The sequence below is a fragment of the Nilaparvata lugens genome, chromosome 10 (assembly GCF_014356525.2).
Source record: "Nilaparvata lugens isolate BPH chromosome 10, ASM1435652v1, whole genome shotgun sequence".
Classification (NCBI taxonomy): domain Eukaryota; kingdom Metazoa; phylum Arthropoda; class Insecta; order Hemiptera; family Delphacidae; genus Nilaparvata; species Nilaparvata lugens.
This window is the reverse complement of record NC_052513.1, coordinates 45250819-45267911: the sequence shown is the minus strand read 5'-3', so window position 1 is coordinate 45267911 and position 17093 is coordinate 45250819. Positions and strand designations below refer to the sequence as shown.

The 17093-nt window shown below is 32.5% G+C and overlaps 1 pseudogene; it reads right to left on the bottom strand.

The window, feature by feature from the left end:
- Window positions 1-159: 159 nt before the first annotated feature.
- LOC111053163 overlaps window positions 160-17093 on the bottom strand; it is a 20873-nt pseudogene continuing 3939 nt past the window's right edge.

Below are 17093 nucleotides of genomic sequence, written 5' to 3'. Positions count from 1 at the left end.
GTTTAGGAGGTGACAGAAGCATTGTTGATAAAGTGTATTAAATATCTAAGAAAATGTGGAAGTCTGTTTGAATAAGCCTGAATAGAATAAACTACAGTACAACTACCTAACCAAGTCTTCTAGCTTGGAGCATGGAATTGAAATGAAACATTTAAGAAGTACTTGGATAAGTAATAATTAATATTTAAGAAATACAATATCTTGGACGGTATAAGTACTACAGCATTAGAGTGTGCTGTTTGATACATTATTGTGCAATTTCTATAAATTTTTCAACACTTTTCATCTTTTCTGGAGTTGAAGCCAAATTCCTCCTTCAACGGTTGCAAAAAATGCATTGCTCAACATTTTCAGAGGCATTTTTGTTTTCTCATGAAGAACGACAGTGTATTTCATGAGAAGTCGAGCGAGGAAGATCTTAACTTCGAGCAAGGCTAAGCGATTCGCTGCAATAGAAAACAGACAACATGTAACAAAAATTAATTCAATAAATGATTTTTCTCACTTATTTAAATAAATAGAACGACCAGCAATCAAAATCTGCTGGACGTTCTATTTGATAATAAAAAGTGATTTATAGTGAGCAGTTCGTGATGATGGAAAACATTAAAGCATTGAAATTTCATTACAAAATTGTGGTTGACAAATAACTCAGGGTAAAAAGCGTGTTAAAAAAATATACAATCATCAATTATCTTGCTAAAATTATCGTAGATAAACTCAGGAATACAGTATCACAAGAAACATCTATAGTGAGGTCCACGTTATAATGACAGTGTTTGAAAGGTATTGCTATCCTTGTCAATCATTCAACAAAGCGGATAGCGCTATATCTCTTTCTCGCTTTGCTCTGTTGCCAGATCGTCTATTAACAATGTAGAACTAATAATTAATTAACAAAATATTTGATCTTAATAATGAGAATTCATTTTGAAATTATTGAAAAATATAATTAGATGCTTAATGAAATATAATATTGATCATCCTAAACGAGAATGAACAGTTGATATTACATCAATAAACCTCAAAAGCACTTCACTTAAATGAGCTAATTTTATAAATTAATAAAGCAACATTGAAACTTTAAGTGCCCTTTATAATTTGAATTATTACAACGACCAGTTTCGACCATAGGTCATTTTCAACTAAAAATTTGGAATATAGATAAACAAGTTGATACTATTTAATAACATGAAACGCTTATTTTCATATGATTAATTTATTTCTTATTCATTATTTTTGGTTGAAGTTATTAAATTTAAATTTATTTAATTTCAGTTTTATCAAAGTTTAATGTATTTTATTAAATTTAATAAATTCAACCAAATAAATGAATTAATCATATGAAAATAAGCATATGTTCTTATCATATAATCCTTATTCAAAGAGTTTGACAAATTTACGACAGAACTTGAGTTTGTGGCCTAGGCCCGACTTGACATTAAACACTGACTTCTTATTGGATAGCATCAACTTGTTCATTTATTTTCTACATTTCAACTTGAAAATGACCTATGGTCGGAGCTAGTCGTTGTAATATTTCAAATTATAAAGGGTACTTCAAGTTTCAATATTTTTTCATTAATCAAAAAACCTGTATCAGCTACCGTCTTTTGAAGGCATTGAAAAAACAGAGGATCGGCAACGTTGTTCTGCTATCTTCCTCCACTGCCATTATAACGTGGACTTCATTATAGTTACCTAATTTTTGTTCCGTTCTTTTATAGAATCAAGCTTATCCATTACTACTTATTTCTTATCGTTTGTTTTATTTCTCAACCTGTTTTAATTCTTAAGAGCTATAATCCATACCAAAAATGATAAATCTAGTAAGATATCAATAAATAAATTGTAACTGTGTATTCCAAATAATTAAGGTATGAAGCAGTTTTTGACAAATTTAATGCCAAAGTTTTTGTTTTTACTTGGATTGTATTGGCAAATTTAATGCCAATATTTTTGTTTTTACTTGGATTGTATTTAAATATGAATAAATTAATAAATTAGTTATTTATCTCACCAATACAATTCCTTGATCCATCATCAAATGTGAGGAAGATTCCTTATTACAGTTGGAAATATTACTGAGATATTGCAATTATTCAAATACTAATGAATAAATTATTATTATTGAACGAAAATCCAAATTAAATGCTGTAATTCACCCCGAAGACTTCTGCTACTGCAAATTTTGACAACAGGGTAAATAGATACATGGGAATTCGATGAGCGCTACTATTCAAAAATTATTTGTCAGCCCGGGAATCGAACCCAGTACCGTACCTTCTAAGGTGCTTACAGATATACGCACCGCGAACATGAGCAATTCACTTTTAATCAGCTGAATATATCTGTATTTTCACAGAAACGGTATAGGATATATAGATATAAAAAGCTTGGCATCAGCTGACTAAAAGTGAATTGCTCATGTTCGCGGCGCGTAAATCTGTGCGCACCTTTAAATGCCCACTATTACTGGATAGTAGCGCTCATCGAGTTTCCATCCAGCTGTTTACCCTGTTGACAATATTTGCAGTAGCAGAAGTCTTCAGGGTGATTTACAGCATTTAATTTGGATTTTCGTTCAATAATAATGAAGATTCCTTATTCTTAACGTCTATAATCTAAACACTAATAAAATCTAGTAAAATCTCAATATTATTATTAGGTATCTCACCAATACAATTCCTTGGTCCATCCCCAAATGGAAGGAATATTCCTTTAGGAGGTGGAGAGCTGAATCTGCTAGGATTAAATTTGTCCGGCTCAGGAAAATATTCAGGATCATTCTGCAGTCCTAAAATTGGAATGGCTATCATGACTCCTTTCTCAATCACTAATTCGCTTCCAGGTATTTTGTAAGGCTTGGTACATTCTCTGGCAAGCATGCCTCCAGGTGGATAAAGACGTAGCACTTCTGTAAATAAATAAAACAAGAGAAACATTGTTATAGTAAGGTCCACGTTATAATGGCAATGTTTGATTAGCAATAGTAGGCTATTGCTATCCTTGTCTATCGTTTAACAAAGTGGTTAGCGCTATCTCTTCTCGCTTTGTTCTGTTGCCAGAACGTCTTTTGACAATGTAGAATTGAAAATTAACAAAATATTCAATCTTAATTATGAAAATTCATTGAGAAGTTATTAAAAAATATAATTGATTATTTTAAACGAGACTGAACAGTTAATATTACATCAATAAACCTGCATCAGCTACCGTCTATAGAAGGCATTGACAAGATAGAGGATCGGCAACGTTCTCCTCCTATCTTTCTCCACTGCCGTTATAACGTGGACCTCACTATATAGGCCCGGTTGCACAAAAGCCCGTGAAGTTTAATCATCATCAACTACCACAAGAACCAATCAGAGAAGGCTTTCGTGAAAAGATGGCCTCTATGATTGGTTCTTGTGGAATTCATAATCAGTATTAAAATTTAACAGAGTTTTGTAAAACTGGCACTTGGGGTTCAGTTGATATTCAATTAAAGTTGATAAATTATATCAAAAATTATATCTGTAGAAACTCAATTACTAAAATTAAGTAGTGAACATTATTATAAATTATCAATGAATAATTTCATAATCTATTCCTCACCATTATCCATATCTATTTACATTGAACTCAATAAAAATGAGAAAAATAATGAACTGACCAATATGCGGTTTTTGATATATTTAAAGGTGCGTACAGACTTTCGCTCTGCTCCGCAACCGAACGTCACTCCAGCAGAGCGATTGATGATCGACCGGCGAGCAACAGTGGTTCGACCGGGGAACGCGAGAAGATCTAACATCTCCCATAACGTTCATGATGGGTGCGTGGGCGGTGCGACTGTGGTTCGATGGTGGTACGAGGGCGGTACGAGGGAGGAGCGTGCTCGGTGCTGGTTAGAAGCGCGAATATGTGTAGGCAGCTTAAGGGGTCATATCTCCTGAACGGGAATGAATTTCGCTAATCCGCTTGCAGATTCGGTTTTCTCGCATTAAGGAGCATAAGAAGGCAGAGTTGATAATGATATTATCTCCCACAAAAATTTAGAAAAATTATGTACTGACCAAATTACATTTTTCAATATATTTAAGGGGTCATATCTCCTGAACGGGAGAGAATTTCGCTGATCCGTTTGCAGATTCAGATTCCTCGCATCGAGGAGTATAAAGCTGCGTACACATATACGCTCTTCCAACCCGCACCGAGCACGCTCCTCCCTCGTACCGCCCTCGTACCGCCCTCGTTCCTTCATCGAACTACAGTCGCGCCGCCCACGCACCCATCATGAACATTACGGAAGATGTTAGATCTTCTCGAGTTCCCCGGTCGAACCATTGTTGCTCCCCGGTCGATCATCAATCGCTCTGCTGGAGTGACATTCGGTTGCGGAGCAGAGCGAAAGTCTGTACGCACCTTTAGAAGGCATAGTTGATGATGATTTATTATCTCACCAGAAACAATGTACTGAGCAATTTACATATTTATAAGAGGTCATATCTCCTGAACGGAAAAGAATTTCGCTAATCCTTTTGCAGATTCGGAATTCTCGCATTAAGGAGCATAAGAAGACAGAGTTAATAATGATATTATTCCCCCCGAAAAAAATGAGAAAAATGAACTGACCAATTTGTGTTTTTCACTATATTTGAGGGACCATATCTCCTGAACGAGAATGAATTTTGCTAATCCTTTTGCAGATTTGAGTACCTGGCATCAAGGATTATAAGAAGGTGTAGTTGATGATGTTATTTGTCCCAAAAAATGAGGAGAATAATGTATGTACTACTTATCCCAATCAACATTTTCTACTGAATTTTATAATCAAAATGTAAGAGATGATAAACTCTGGATTATTCATAGTGAGTTGCACGTTACAATGGCAGTATTTGATCAACATATTATCAAAAAAATTTCTAATTTGTAGAGTTTTGAGTGAAATATTTTTGTTTTTAATCAGCTTTTAAATATCAAAATTCAAAATTTTTAGTTTTGTCATTAGTTTTGAAGTGGAAATTGGACTTTTTGAAGTGAAAGTGAAATCTTAACCTTATTCTTTTTGAAACTTTTATTTGTTAAAATTTGGGAGAAGACAGTTTTGGGCTATGCCTGTTGTCTTCTCACAATCATATTATATTTATTATTATAATTATGATCTGTAATTGCCAATGAAATAAATAAATAAATAAATATTGGGGTTGCTATCCTTGTCTATCATTCAACATAGTAGATGCCGATTAAGAATATCTCAATATCTAAAAATATAATTATTTTTAGAACTCGTGGCTGGAGCTCAAGGCTTCTTACTCCAATCACGCCAAAACTATTGTATTTCATTATTATTTTTATTTGAAAAAATATTTATTTCTTTCTATATATTTTCTATATAAGAAGATTTAAACATTTGAGTAAAAACACCGATGTTTGACATATATAGTCTTTATATCCAGTAAAAATATATATGTAATCACCATTTATGAATTGATCTAGGTACGTCATCTTCTTGACAGTGTAGTATGAAAACTCTTGACCGTCAAGAATCGAGTCGATTTCGTTGTGGAGTTCTGCTTGAACCTCTTTTCGACAGCCAATCGGTACAGGGCGAAGTTTAAAGCATTTGACGTGGTTTCACTGCCAGCTGCTATGAATAGGAACGAGTGTGCTACTATTCTGGACTCTGTCATGGCTGGAACATGGAAAATTTTCCAATTAAATCAATTAAAAACTTGTAAAAATAGAAGTCATGAAACATGGGAAAAGTCACAAACATATTATTTGAGGGAAGTTTTCCAATAGTTATTTAATCATATATAGTTGTCACTTGAGAAAGTTGACAAAAATATCAGTTGTTAAAATTTGTCAATAGTTATATGATGATATTGCTGTCAAAGAATTGATAGGTGTAGCCTAGAGGATTCAAGAATAGCCTCAAATACTGGTATAAAGAGAAGGTAGAAAATATGCTAGGGTGTATACATTCACAATACTCTTTCTTTATTCTTTCCTTCATTCTCATCAAGTTAACTCTCTTGTAAAATTCATTGGCCGAACGTAGTGAGGTCTATGATTTTACTCGGATTTTCTTTTGTCTGTCTGTATGTAACGCGATTACGGCCAAACACGTTAATAGAATTCAATGAGATTTGGCAGGAATATTCAACTGCGCGTCGATGTATTTACAAGGTTTCTCGAAATTTTGAATTTTAAGGATGATATAGAAAGAAAAGGAATTCCTCCATATTCTAATATCACTATATCAACTCTGAAGATAGAATCAATCAGACTATAGAATTATTCATAATCAATCAGCTGACAAGTGGATTATGCATTGCATGCTTATTACACAGATGTCTGGCCCTGTCTATTTCTATAAGGTAGGGTTTCAATATTTTTTATGATGCGTGCCCATCAGTATCAATATTCTGCATTTGAAAAACAAATTTAATAGATGATTGAAAATAAAATAAAAAATGAATAAATGAACTGAATAATTCGGAAGAAATTATAATATTCTCAATTGAAAAAAAATAATTTTTAAATAGTTGAGAAATATTTTTATCAAATGGAAAGATTATCACGGAACTGGATAAATTATCATCTTCATCTATATATATAAAAGCGAAATGGCACTGACTGACTGACTGACTGACTTACTCACTCGCAGAACTAAAAATCTACCGGACCAAAAACGTTCAAATTTGATAGGTATGTTCAGTTGGCCCTTTAGAGGCGCACTAAGACATCTTTTGGCAATATTTCAACTCTAAGGGTGGTTTTTAAGGGTTTAAAGTTCGTCTTCTAGCATGTATATTCTTTTTATTCCAATATCTTGAAATTATAATTGAAATGTCCATACCATATGTTAATATAGAACTATAATCTAGAGAGAGTACCTCTTCGAAACAGTTGTTCTGGTAACTAAATTAAAAATTTTGTCAGGTTGGCATTAAGTTGAGTTTACTTTGTTAGTTGAAGATTGAAATGCATTTATCACGGAAAAATTGATTGGGCACTGCTACTTCAATCAGAGCTATCCCTGGGAATATTATAATTACTAGCCGTCCGGCTCGCAGCCTGTTGATCTCATTCTTGGACGATCCAGTCGGGGGTCCAGGGGGCGGAGCCCCCTGGCTAGTCGGATATGGCAAGCGAAGCGAGCCTGACGGATAGTATGGTATACAAATTCAAACGTGAACTGAGTTTATTAACATAAGTGAGTTTTGATCTTGGAGAAACCAAATAACAGTTTTTAAGAGTAAATTATTATTCAACTGAATCAACTAGAACTGATGACATCACATACTTGAAAAAACTGCGTGAGGTCTACTGTTCACAGAACTACTAGTAATTTTTCAGTTCAGGATGAAGCATGATACTCACAATTACAATTAAGATTATGATATTATATTATAAAATATAAATTTGAAATGTTATAAAGTTTAAAATGTTTTAAATAAAAGCGTAGTACTTCATGTTTTTATATTGTTCACAATAATTATAATCATAATGTAAGAGTGAGCAAACATCAGTTTCGAGGGAATTATCATAGAGGAAGAATAACATAAGCTATGAAATAATGTCATACCGTAGCTTCATTATGATATATTTTCTCTATGGATATTGAAGACAAAAAAATCTGGTGTGGCACACTCACACAACTTTCCTTGCCGTTATGAAAATTGATCACCTGACGCTAGTGTTCCCGCGCATCTCAAGTCTACTATTCAAAGATTTGAGCCAGCTGGTTACAGGGCAATAACGCTGGAGACACACATGAGGTCTGCTATCTCTTCATAGTGGATGATTTAATAGAATCAACAATAATTTGCAATTGAATAATCACATTTTCTCGAATTTAAAGCTTATTTTTAATTTTAGGTGAAAATGTTACTGAACATTAATTGTAGAGATTTTCATGCTCAATCTACTCTACTTGATTTTTTTTGTTTCAATTGTATCTGAAGTCTGATAATTGGGAATATATCTGCATTGATGGGGCGGAGCTCCTGAAATTTTTACAGATATGAGACTTGTGGCAGTTGATAGAGCTTATCGATGACTATTTTAGGTATGAATTTTATCAAAATCGTTGGAGCCGTTTTCGAGAAAATCACGAAAAACCCTGTTTTTGACAACATTTTCGCCATTTTAGCCGCCATCTTGAATTGCATTTGATCGAAATTGTTTGTGTCGGATCATTATAGTGAAAGGACCTTAAGTTCCAAATTTCAAGTCATTACGTTAATTGGGAGATGAGATATATCGTGTACACAGACGCATATACACTCATACATACACACACACAGACATACAGAACAATACCCAAAAACCACTTTTTTGGACTCAGGGGATCTTGAAACGTATAGAAATTTAGAAATTGGAGTACCTTAATTTTTTTCGGAAAGCAATACTTTCCTTACCTATGGTAATAGGGCAAGGAAAGTAAAAATGTTCATTTTCCTTCAAATTTATTTTCGCATCTATTTCTGTACTGTTTCCTGTGAACGAAGTGTTATCATCAATTAACATTCACTTGTCTGCTGTAAGTTCTCAACTTGTCAACTCAAATTGTCAATAATTATTGGGAAACTTGCCAATCTCTGAGAGAGAGAAAAAACAAGTGAATGGGGAAAACCATCTTTTTATCAACATGAAGTTTGCAAGAAATATTAGCAAGCACACAATAATTATTATATGACAAGGAATTTGTTGTGAATATTATTATCCTTATTCATATAGCTCATGGAAACGTGTCAAATATAACAAAATTGGTGATATCTGTTCAAAACTCCAAGCCAAGAACTACCTTATCATTTTAAATTTGTGAAATTTCATCATGTTATTCCTCAAATAGGTATTTACTGATTGCAAGAGAATAAATAGTGAAGACTAATTTTTTCACACTTGACAGAAATGAGCTTGAAATTGTGAAAAACCTTGCAGCATACTAATACATATTATAATACCTATATAACCTATAGTAACATATCTATGAAATTATTTTAAGTGAGATTGAGAGAAACCTCAAAGCATATTTCCTATTTTAGTGATAATAATGTGAAAATTTATCTACAGTCTTTGGGTTTTGAAGCATCTAAATTTAAAAATCTACTTTGTGAGAATAGTTAAGAGCTGAAAATTTTGTGAAGTGAACAACTACAAGACTCAACCTATTTCGGACTATGTGTAACCTTATCTAAATTTGGGAAAGGAATAGCACAAGGTTACCTTATTTTTTTCTCTCCCTATCATTTTTGATGATGTACTCGTTGTATGAATCAATAAAGGATAGGGATATGTAAATATGAGAGTTTCTCGAAGAATAATTTTGAGATAAGAGTAGATATTTTGAATTCAGAGAATATTAAAAATATTTTCAATTTATCAAGATTTAGCCTACTTACTTGTATCGATTGTAACCTTGGATCCTTGTAGCTGTCCTGCTTGAATCATCATTTCCTTCTCCTCAGGCTCCAACTCTCCTTTATCCGCGTCCTTATCAGCACCTGATCCTGATCCTGCCAAGTCCTTTTCCTGCAAATCGAGCATCAACTGCAGAAAATCGCTGCGCTTCTGTCCAGACCGCTTGCGTTGGGCAATTGTGTCTTTGACCAGATCAGTGAAGAAATCTGTCACCTCGTTGTCAATCATCTTCATTCGTATCATATCCGCCAGTTTTGGGAAGCACATTTTCAATAAAATTTTCAGAATTGTCTTCAGTGATGGAGAGAAGAACTTGATGCTCAGTTTTAGGAACCTGTTGGTCAAAATAAGAATAAAATTTATAAACAATATATAGCTTCAATAGTAGCACCTAATTGAATCATTATAAACTTACTAGGTACTTTATATCTGTAGTATTGTGGTGTGGTTCTACAGTTCTGTTTTAAAAAAGTGACGAAGCAGTGTGTGATTACATAACCTTATCTTTTGGACAACATTAACATTTTATCAAAATTTTTGGAGAGAAATAGTACAGGCTCAGCCTAGTTTTTCCTCCAATGTCATAATTGTATTATGATTATAGTATTTTATACAATAAATGAATAAATAGATAAAAAAAAAAATAAAAAAAAAATAGATTGTACAGAAAAATCATGAATAGTTTTATTATTAGGGCTCGACATGATAGTTTCCTCCCGTCTTTGAAATTTTTTTCTAACGCATTGGAAGTTATTATTGTAGTATGAATAGCCCACTGATACTAATATTCAAATATGTGCACAGTTTAGTGATTGAGAAAAGCACATCATGAGAGTGGAATCCACTTCTAAACTTAACTTATTTCCTTCCAATCCATGTCATTTGAGATTTGACTTTATGCTATGGAATATGACTCAATTTCAATTTCAATTTTTATTGCCATTCTTTTTTTTACAAACAAGTGAAACAAAAACATTCTTATAATGTTATAACTAATTATAATCTAAACTAATTTAAAAACATATTCAACGAATGTTTTCTTTTATTTTAATATTGAAATAATGGGCTCTCCCACAAAAGCTAATGCTTGAGCTCTGGAAGAGAGTTCAAAAATGTTTAAGGTAATTAGGATGGATGTCTAAGACAATTTAATTAGTACCAGAAGAAACAATATGCAATATAAACACTAGAATATAAATGTACGTACAATATAACAATGTAAGCACTAGAACAAAAAGTCAATTAATCTTCTGAAATCTCAAGTCCGAAGTAAACTTTCCTACATACCCACTCTCTTATTTCATAAATTAAACACTTAGTAGGCTAATTCTATTTAGAATGAATTTTTCAGGTAGACAATTTATTATTCTATGGCAATAGAAGGACAATTGGTGTTTGCAAGATGTAAGTCTAGTGAATAGGTTATTGTAGGTATTGAAAGCATTTGGACGTATTAGATATGGTGTATTACGAGTAGTGAATTTGTCTTTGTTTTTATTAATGTACAGAATTGCGTTGGTTACGTATGTTTGTCTCAATGTTGGTAAATCAATTTCTTTAAATAGTAGTCTACTAGGGTACATTCTCAGTCTTCCCAGAGCTGCTCTGATAATATGTTTCTGTAGAACAAAAAGTTTATTGAAGTGAGTATCCTGAGCTGCCCCCCCCCCCCACCATGCCTCAATGCTATATTGAAATAAAGAGTGTGCATAAGCAAAATAAATGTTTCTAATAATACTTGGATGTTTAATTTCATTGATTTTGTAGAAAATATAAGTCAGATATTTTAATTTGAGCAAAGGTGAAGTATATGTGCATTCCATTTCAAGTTTGATCTATAATTATACCTAAGTATTTAATTTTTTAAACTTTTTCTATAACTTTGCAAGAGCAGATGCAAGAGAGATTACTATCATCTATCTTTAATTATCTTTATCACTTTCACAATATTCAAATTCAAATTGTTTTATTCATAAAATATTACATATTCACAGAATATAAAAGTGTTATAAATTACATGAATAAATTCTCGCTGCCTGGATGATTTGTCCGTGTGCAGGGAGGAGTCGCAAATTATCAGACAGAGGGCAAACACTAGCAATAATAAAATAAATTACAAACTATGAATAATAAATAAATTTGAAAGAATAATAAGAGTTTATTTCAATAATAAATTTTAAAACTAAAGATAGAAAAAAAAACCAATAAATAAATAAAATAAAAGTGTCAGCTCGACGGCGGTTAAAGGGCTGAGTTGGGAGTAATATAGCTTTATTAGCGTGGTACTGTGTGTAATATTTGAATGTTATTCTGTGTTCAGAACTAGAAATATTCATCTATATGGAGAATGTAGAAGAGCCTCCGCAGCATCTGAACCGATAATATGGGTGATTATGCTACTTGAATGTCCCATGATTCATGATTTACAGCTATTGCAGTCTATATTTATAATAATTATGGAGAATTTTATGAATGAAAGGATAACACATTTTTATCCTTGTAACTATAAGTTGTTTTTGGATGGACACGATAAATAATGTTGACGGTCCCGGCTGGTAAATAACAGTCATGACAGCTTAAATATACAGGAAACGGGACTGAAGGCATGGCCATAATATACCGAAGCTGGACCAACGGGATTCTACTGTAGGTATTATAAAAGAATAGGAGTGGCCGTAGTCGATTGGATCAGATGCTGGCTTTATGATTCAGAGGCCCGGGTTCAAATCCCGGCCCGGGCAAGATATTTATCTCGGGCCACTCCCGTGTTTCGGATGGACACGTTAAGCCGTCGGTCCCGGCTGCCTAAAAAGCAGTCGTTAGGTCATGTCAGAGGCCCTGAAATTGATCAGCTGCGACCTGAAAACTCTGAAACCAGACTTGAGCCAGCCAGGTCACTCGATATTATTATTATTATGAAAGAATAGTTATTATTTTTGAGAAATTCAATTCGAATGAATTCACCTCTCAGTTTCGGGATCCTCACGACACGCGTCAACATTCAGACCAAAAGCAACCGTTCCAATAACATTGAGGTTGAACTTTTGCATGGTCAGTTTGCCTTCGAACGGCTCTGATTTGGAGTTGACATAATCGCAAATGTTGTCACTGCAGTAGACTATCTGGTCGAACATGGACTTCAGTTTCCCTGTTGTGAAAGTCGGCAGTAGCTTGTATCTTAACACTCTGAAACAAACAGAATTTCAATAATCAGTCATATTTTGATGAGTGAATCCACTGGCTTCTTTAGGGTTACTACTTGTATAAAAATAAAAAATCAAGCAGGCTTTTTTAAAACTTTTATCATTATTTTTCACCATATATGTTTCAACTTTCAAGTCATTTTCAACTACTGTAAAATGCAGATCTTACCCGGAGGCTGAAGAGAAGGAGAAGAAGAAGAAGAGAAGAAGAAGAAGAAGAAGAGGAGGAGGAGGAAAAGAAGAAGAAGAAGAAGAAGAAGAAGAAGAGAGAAGAAGAAGAAGAAGAAGAAGAAGAAGAAGAAGAAGAAGAAGAAGAAGAAAAAGAAGAAGAGGAAGAAGAAGAAGAAGAAGAAGAAGAAGAAGAAGAAGAAGAAGAAGGAGAAGGGAAGAAGAGAACAAGAGAAAGAGGAAAAAAAGAAGAAGAAGGAGAGGAAGAGGAAGAAGGAGAAGAAGGGGAAGAGTAGAAAAAGAGATAGCCTTTTGAACTAATTTGAAATAAATTTGTAATGATGTATGCAAATTATATAATACTTTTCACTGCGCTTATGATCTCATAACTACTTGGGTCATCAATGCATGAACTGAATTTTCATAGTTTTCAATAGTGTAAGATTTATAGTGAAATGATAATTAATGGTTATACTCTCGGAGACTGGTTTCAATGACAATCAACATAAAAAGCAAAATTCAACTCAATTTTTATTGATATTTTAATAAAATTAAGAGTAAGATTTTAAATATAATGATGAAGGCTACCTACCAAAGCCCGAACATGGAATTGATCTTGATCGAAATTAGAGTATTGAATTGTTTTCTATAATCTACATTAATTTGTAGAGGTACCATCGTATAATTTCCTCATTCATATAATAACTTGTGAGAAAAACGTATAATACTTCAGCTATCTGAATCGATTACTCAGAAAATGATAAGTTATAAGTATTTACTGTTTTAAAATTATAGAAAAACCGTATCATACAGAGTGATTCTTAATTATGGTAAAATAATTCAATACATGATAGTAGAGGTAAAAGTAAGAAAAAAAAGTTCTTATAAACATATATCCATAAACGTTCCATTAGCGAGCTATACAGAGTGAAAGATTTCGCCCGGAATTCAGTTCCACTGGTGGAATACACCGATGCTGAATTGTTTGGGGACTAGTTTTTAAAAAAAAACTTATGGTGGATTCATATGGAAAAGTATCTGAAAAATTGAATAATGCTGAATTGTTTGGGGACTAGTTTTTAAAAAAAACTTATGGTGGATTCATATGGAAAAATATCTGAAAAATTGAATAAAACTAGTGTGGAAGCTGTAGTGTAAGTAGTTTTTGATAAAAAAGTTGAAATATGCAAGAAATCCAAGTAGAAAAACACAGACTACAACCTTTATTGCCAGAAATTATTTGTTTACTGGTCATTAAAGAAAGTTATTGGGCTTCAAACGTAGCAGAAGTCTGTGTTTTTCTACTTAGATTTTTTGCATATTTCAACTTTTTTCTCAAAAAATACTTACACTACAGCTTCCAGACTAGTTTTAATCAATTTTTCAGATATTTTTCCATATGAATCCACCATGAGTTTTTCAAAAACTAGTCCCCTAACAATTCAGCATCGGTGTATTTCACCAGTGGAACTGAATTCAATTCCAGGCGATATATTTCACCCTGTATAGCTCGCTAATGAAGCGTTTATGGATATATATATGATTGTTTATGAGAACTTTTTTCCTTATCTTTACCTCTACTATCACGAATTAGACTAAATTATTCCACCATAATTAATAATCACTCTGTATGTACTTCTCATGCTCATCTTAATTTAAATAGAAATTTAGCAGACACTAGACACTCTACTGACGTCCAAAAAATACACACACAAAAAGTCCACTGAAGATGACGATGTCCTAAGCATTATTGGAACTAGTTTGGTTTGAATAAATGTAATGAGAAACTCACAATATCTTATTTCATTTCTCCTCGATGTGGAGAAATTCCACAACATATCTACAACATTTATATTATCAGCGTCTAGTATAAATTAGAGAAAAACTATTAGTATCCCACCTCCAAGTTTGTCCGGAGAGGTTGGCAATATTGGCGTTGAGTGGCTCTATCTTCTCATTGACTGCAAACCCTCGATCCTCAAAGTGTGCAAAATCTTTGATGAGAATGCTATTGATCAGTTCAGGATCTAGTACCATCAACATAGGCCTAGGATGAGAAGAAGTATAAGAATGTGTAAATTCTCCATTGCCATTATAAAGGTGCGTACAGATATACGCGCCGCGAACATGAGCAATTCACTTTTAATCAGCTGACTATATCTGTATTTTTACAGAAACGGTAAGATACAGATATAAAAAGCTTGGCATCAGCTGATTAAAAGTGAATTGCTTATGTTTGCGGCGCGTATATCTGTACGTACCTTAAGGCGAAGCACATTTTAATGATGTAAGTTTGTTTTTTGGTCCTGCAAAATTATTTCTTTATTATGTGGATATTTCCTATTTTAGTGATAATAATGTGATTTTTCTTCTATGTTTGGTGTTGATGCTTCTAAATTAAAAATCTACTTTGTAAAAATAATTAAGGACTGAAAAATTTGTGAAGTGAACAACAACAAGACTTAACCTATTTCGGACTATGTGTAACCATATCTAAATTTGGGAGAGGATAGCACAAGGTTACCTTATTTTTGCTCTCCCTATCATTTTGATGATGTACTTATTGTATTAATCAATAAAGAATATGAGTGAATTATAATTATTATGAATGTATGAGTGAAATATTTCTAATTAATTTAATTATTCGATCCATCTAAATTCAAAATTTATAGTTGTAATGTTTATTTTAGACTAACATTTTATAAAAATTGTACACGTGAAATTCTAACCTTAACTTGGACTTTGTCACCTATAAATTTGGAAGAAAAATAGCACAAGGACTACCTTATTATTTCATCTTTCAATGTTATTACATTAGTGTCATTTGCATTGTAAATAAATAAATAAAATAAATAAATTTTCCCTCTCCCTATCATTTTGATGATGTACTTATTGTATCAATCAATAAAGAATATAAGTGAATTATAATTATGTAATGCACATTCATTAGTTTTCAGCTGTGACGAATAACAAATAGTGAGTAGGTTTTTGATTTTGTATTACATTTTTTTAAATAAGTGCAATATTTCTAAAGTTTTTAATTTATTGTGATACATTCTGTGATTCATTTAGAGTATAAAATCAACCTTCAAAATTTTTTAAATCATCATTCCTGGACCGAAAATCAAGTAACGAAGCAGTGTGTGATTACATAACCTTATCTTTTGGACAACATTAACATTTTATCAATATTAATGCGGTCGAGCTGAAACATTAATCTTTTTCTATCTTTAGTTTCAATATTTTATCATTATAATAAACTATGTTATTATTCTTCATAATTGAATAAAAACACAAATATGTTGTCAAATTTCACACTGTTTTATTTGGTACACAAATAAAACAAGTGGTCAACTTGAAAATGTGACCGGTGTGGTCACGAAACCATAGTCGTGTACCAAATAAAACTGTGTAGAATTTGACAACATATTAGTGTTTTTATTCAATTATGGAACGGTTCTACAATATTGACAATGACTCAGTCGAATTTTTATCATTCTCTGTTTATTATTATTGTCTTTGTTAATTATTCTTTGTCTTTTTTATTTATTATTCTTGAAGATTTCATTATGATCGATTCATAGTTTGTGATTTTTTTATTATTGCTAGTGTTTTACTTTCTGTCTGATAATTTGTATTTTGTATCATTTCTTATTGTAATGTATTATTATTTGCCTGTAAGGTTGAGTGGTAGAAAGGACTTTCTAGTCCTAACTCCGCCTAATAAAGAGTATTTTCATTTTTTCATTTTCATAATTAGCGACTCCTCCCTGCACACGGACAAATCATTCATGCAGGGAGAATATTCTTGTAATCCATAACATTGTTGACATATTTTATGAATAAACCAATTTGAATTTGAATTAATTCATTATTATAAATATGTTTTTGTGAATAAACTACTCTTGATGCAAAATTCATTGGCATTCAGGTAAATAATTATTGAATAATAATAAATAATTATTATTGATTAATATCATTATCAAATATTTGACCGAGCGAAGTGAGGTCTAAGATTCAAGTCGACGGTTTGGCATTTCTCTTAATGTTTAAATGTTGATATGTTGCGCATTTACGGCAAAACGCGGTAATAGATTTTCTTGAAATTTGACAGGTATGTTCCTTCTAAAATTGCGCATCGACGTATATACAAGGTTTCTGAAAATTTTGCATTTCAAGGATAATATAAAAGGAAAAAGGAGCCTCCTTCATACGCCAATATTAGAGTAAAAATCAGACTATAGAATTATTCATCATAAATCAGCTGACAAGTGATTACACAGATGTGTGGAGAAGCCAGTCTCTTGC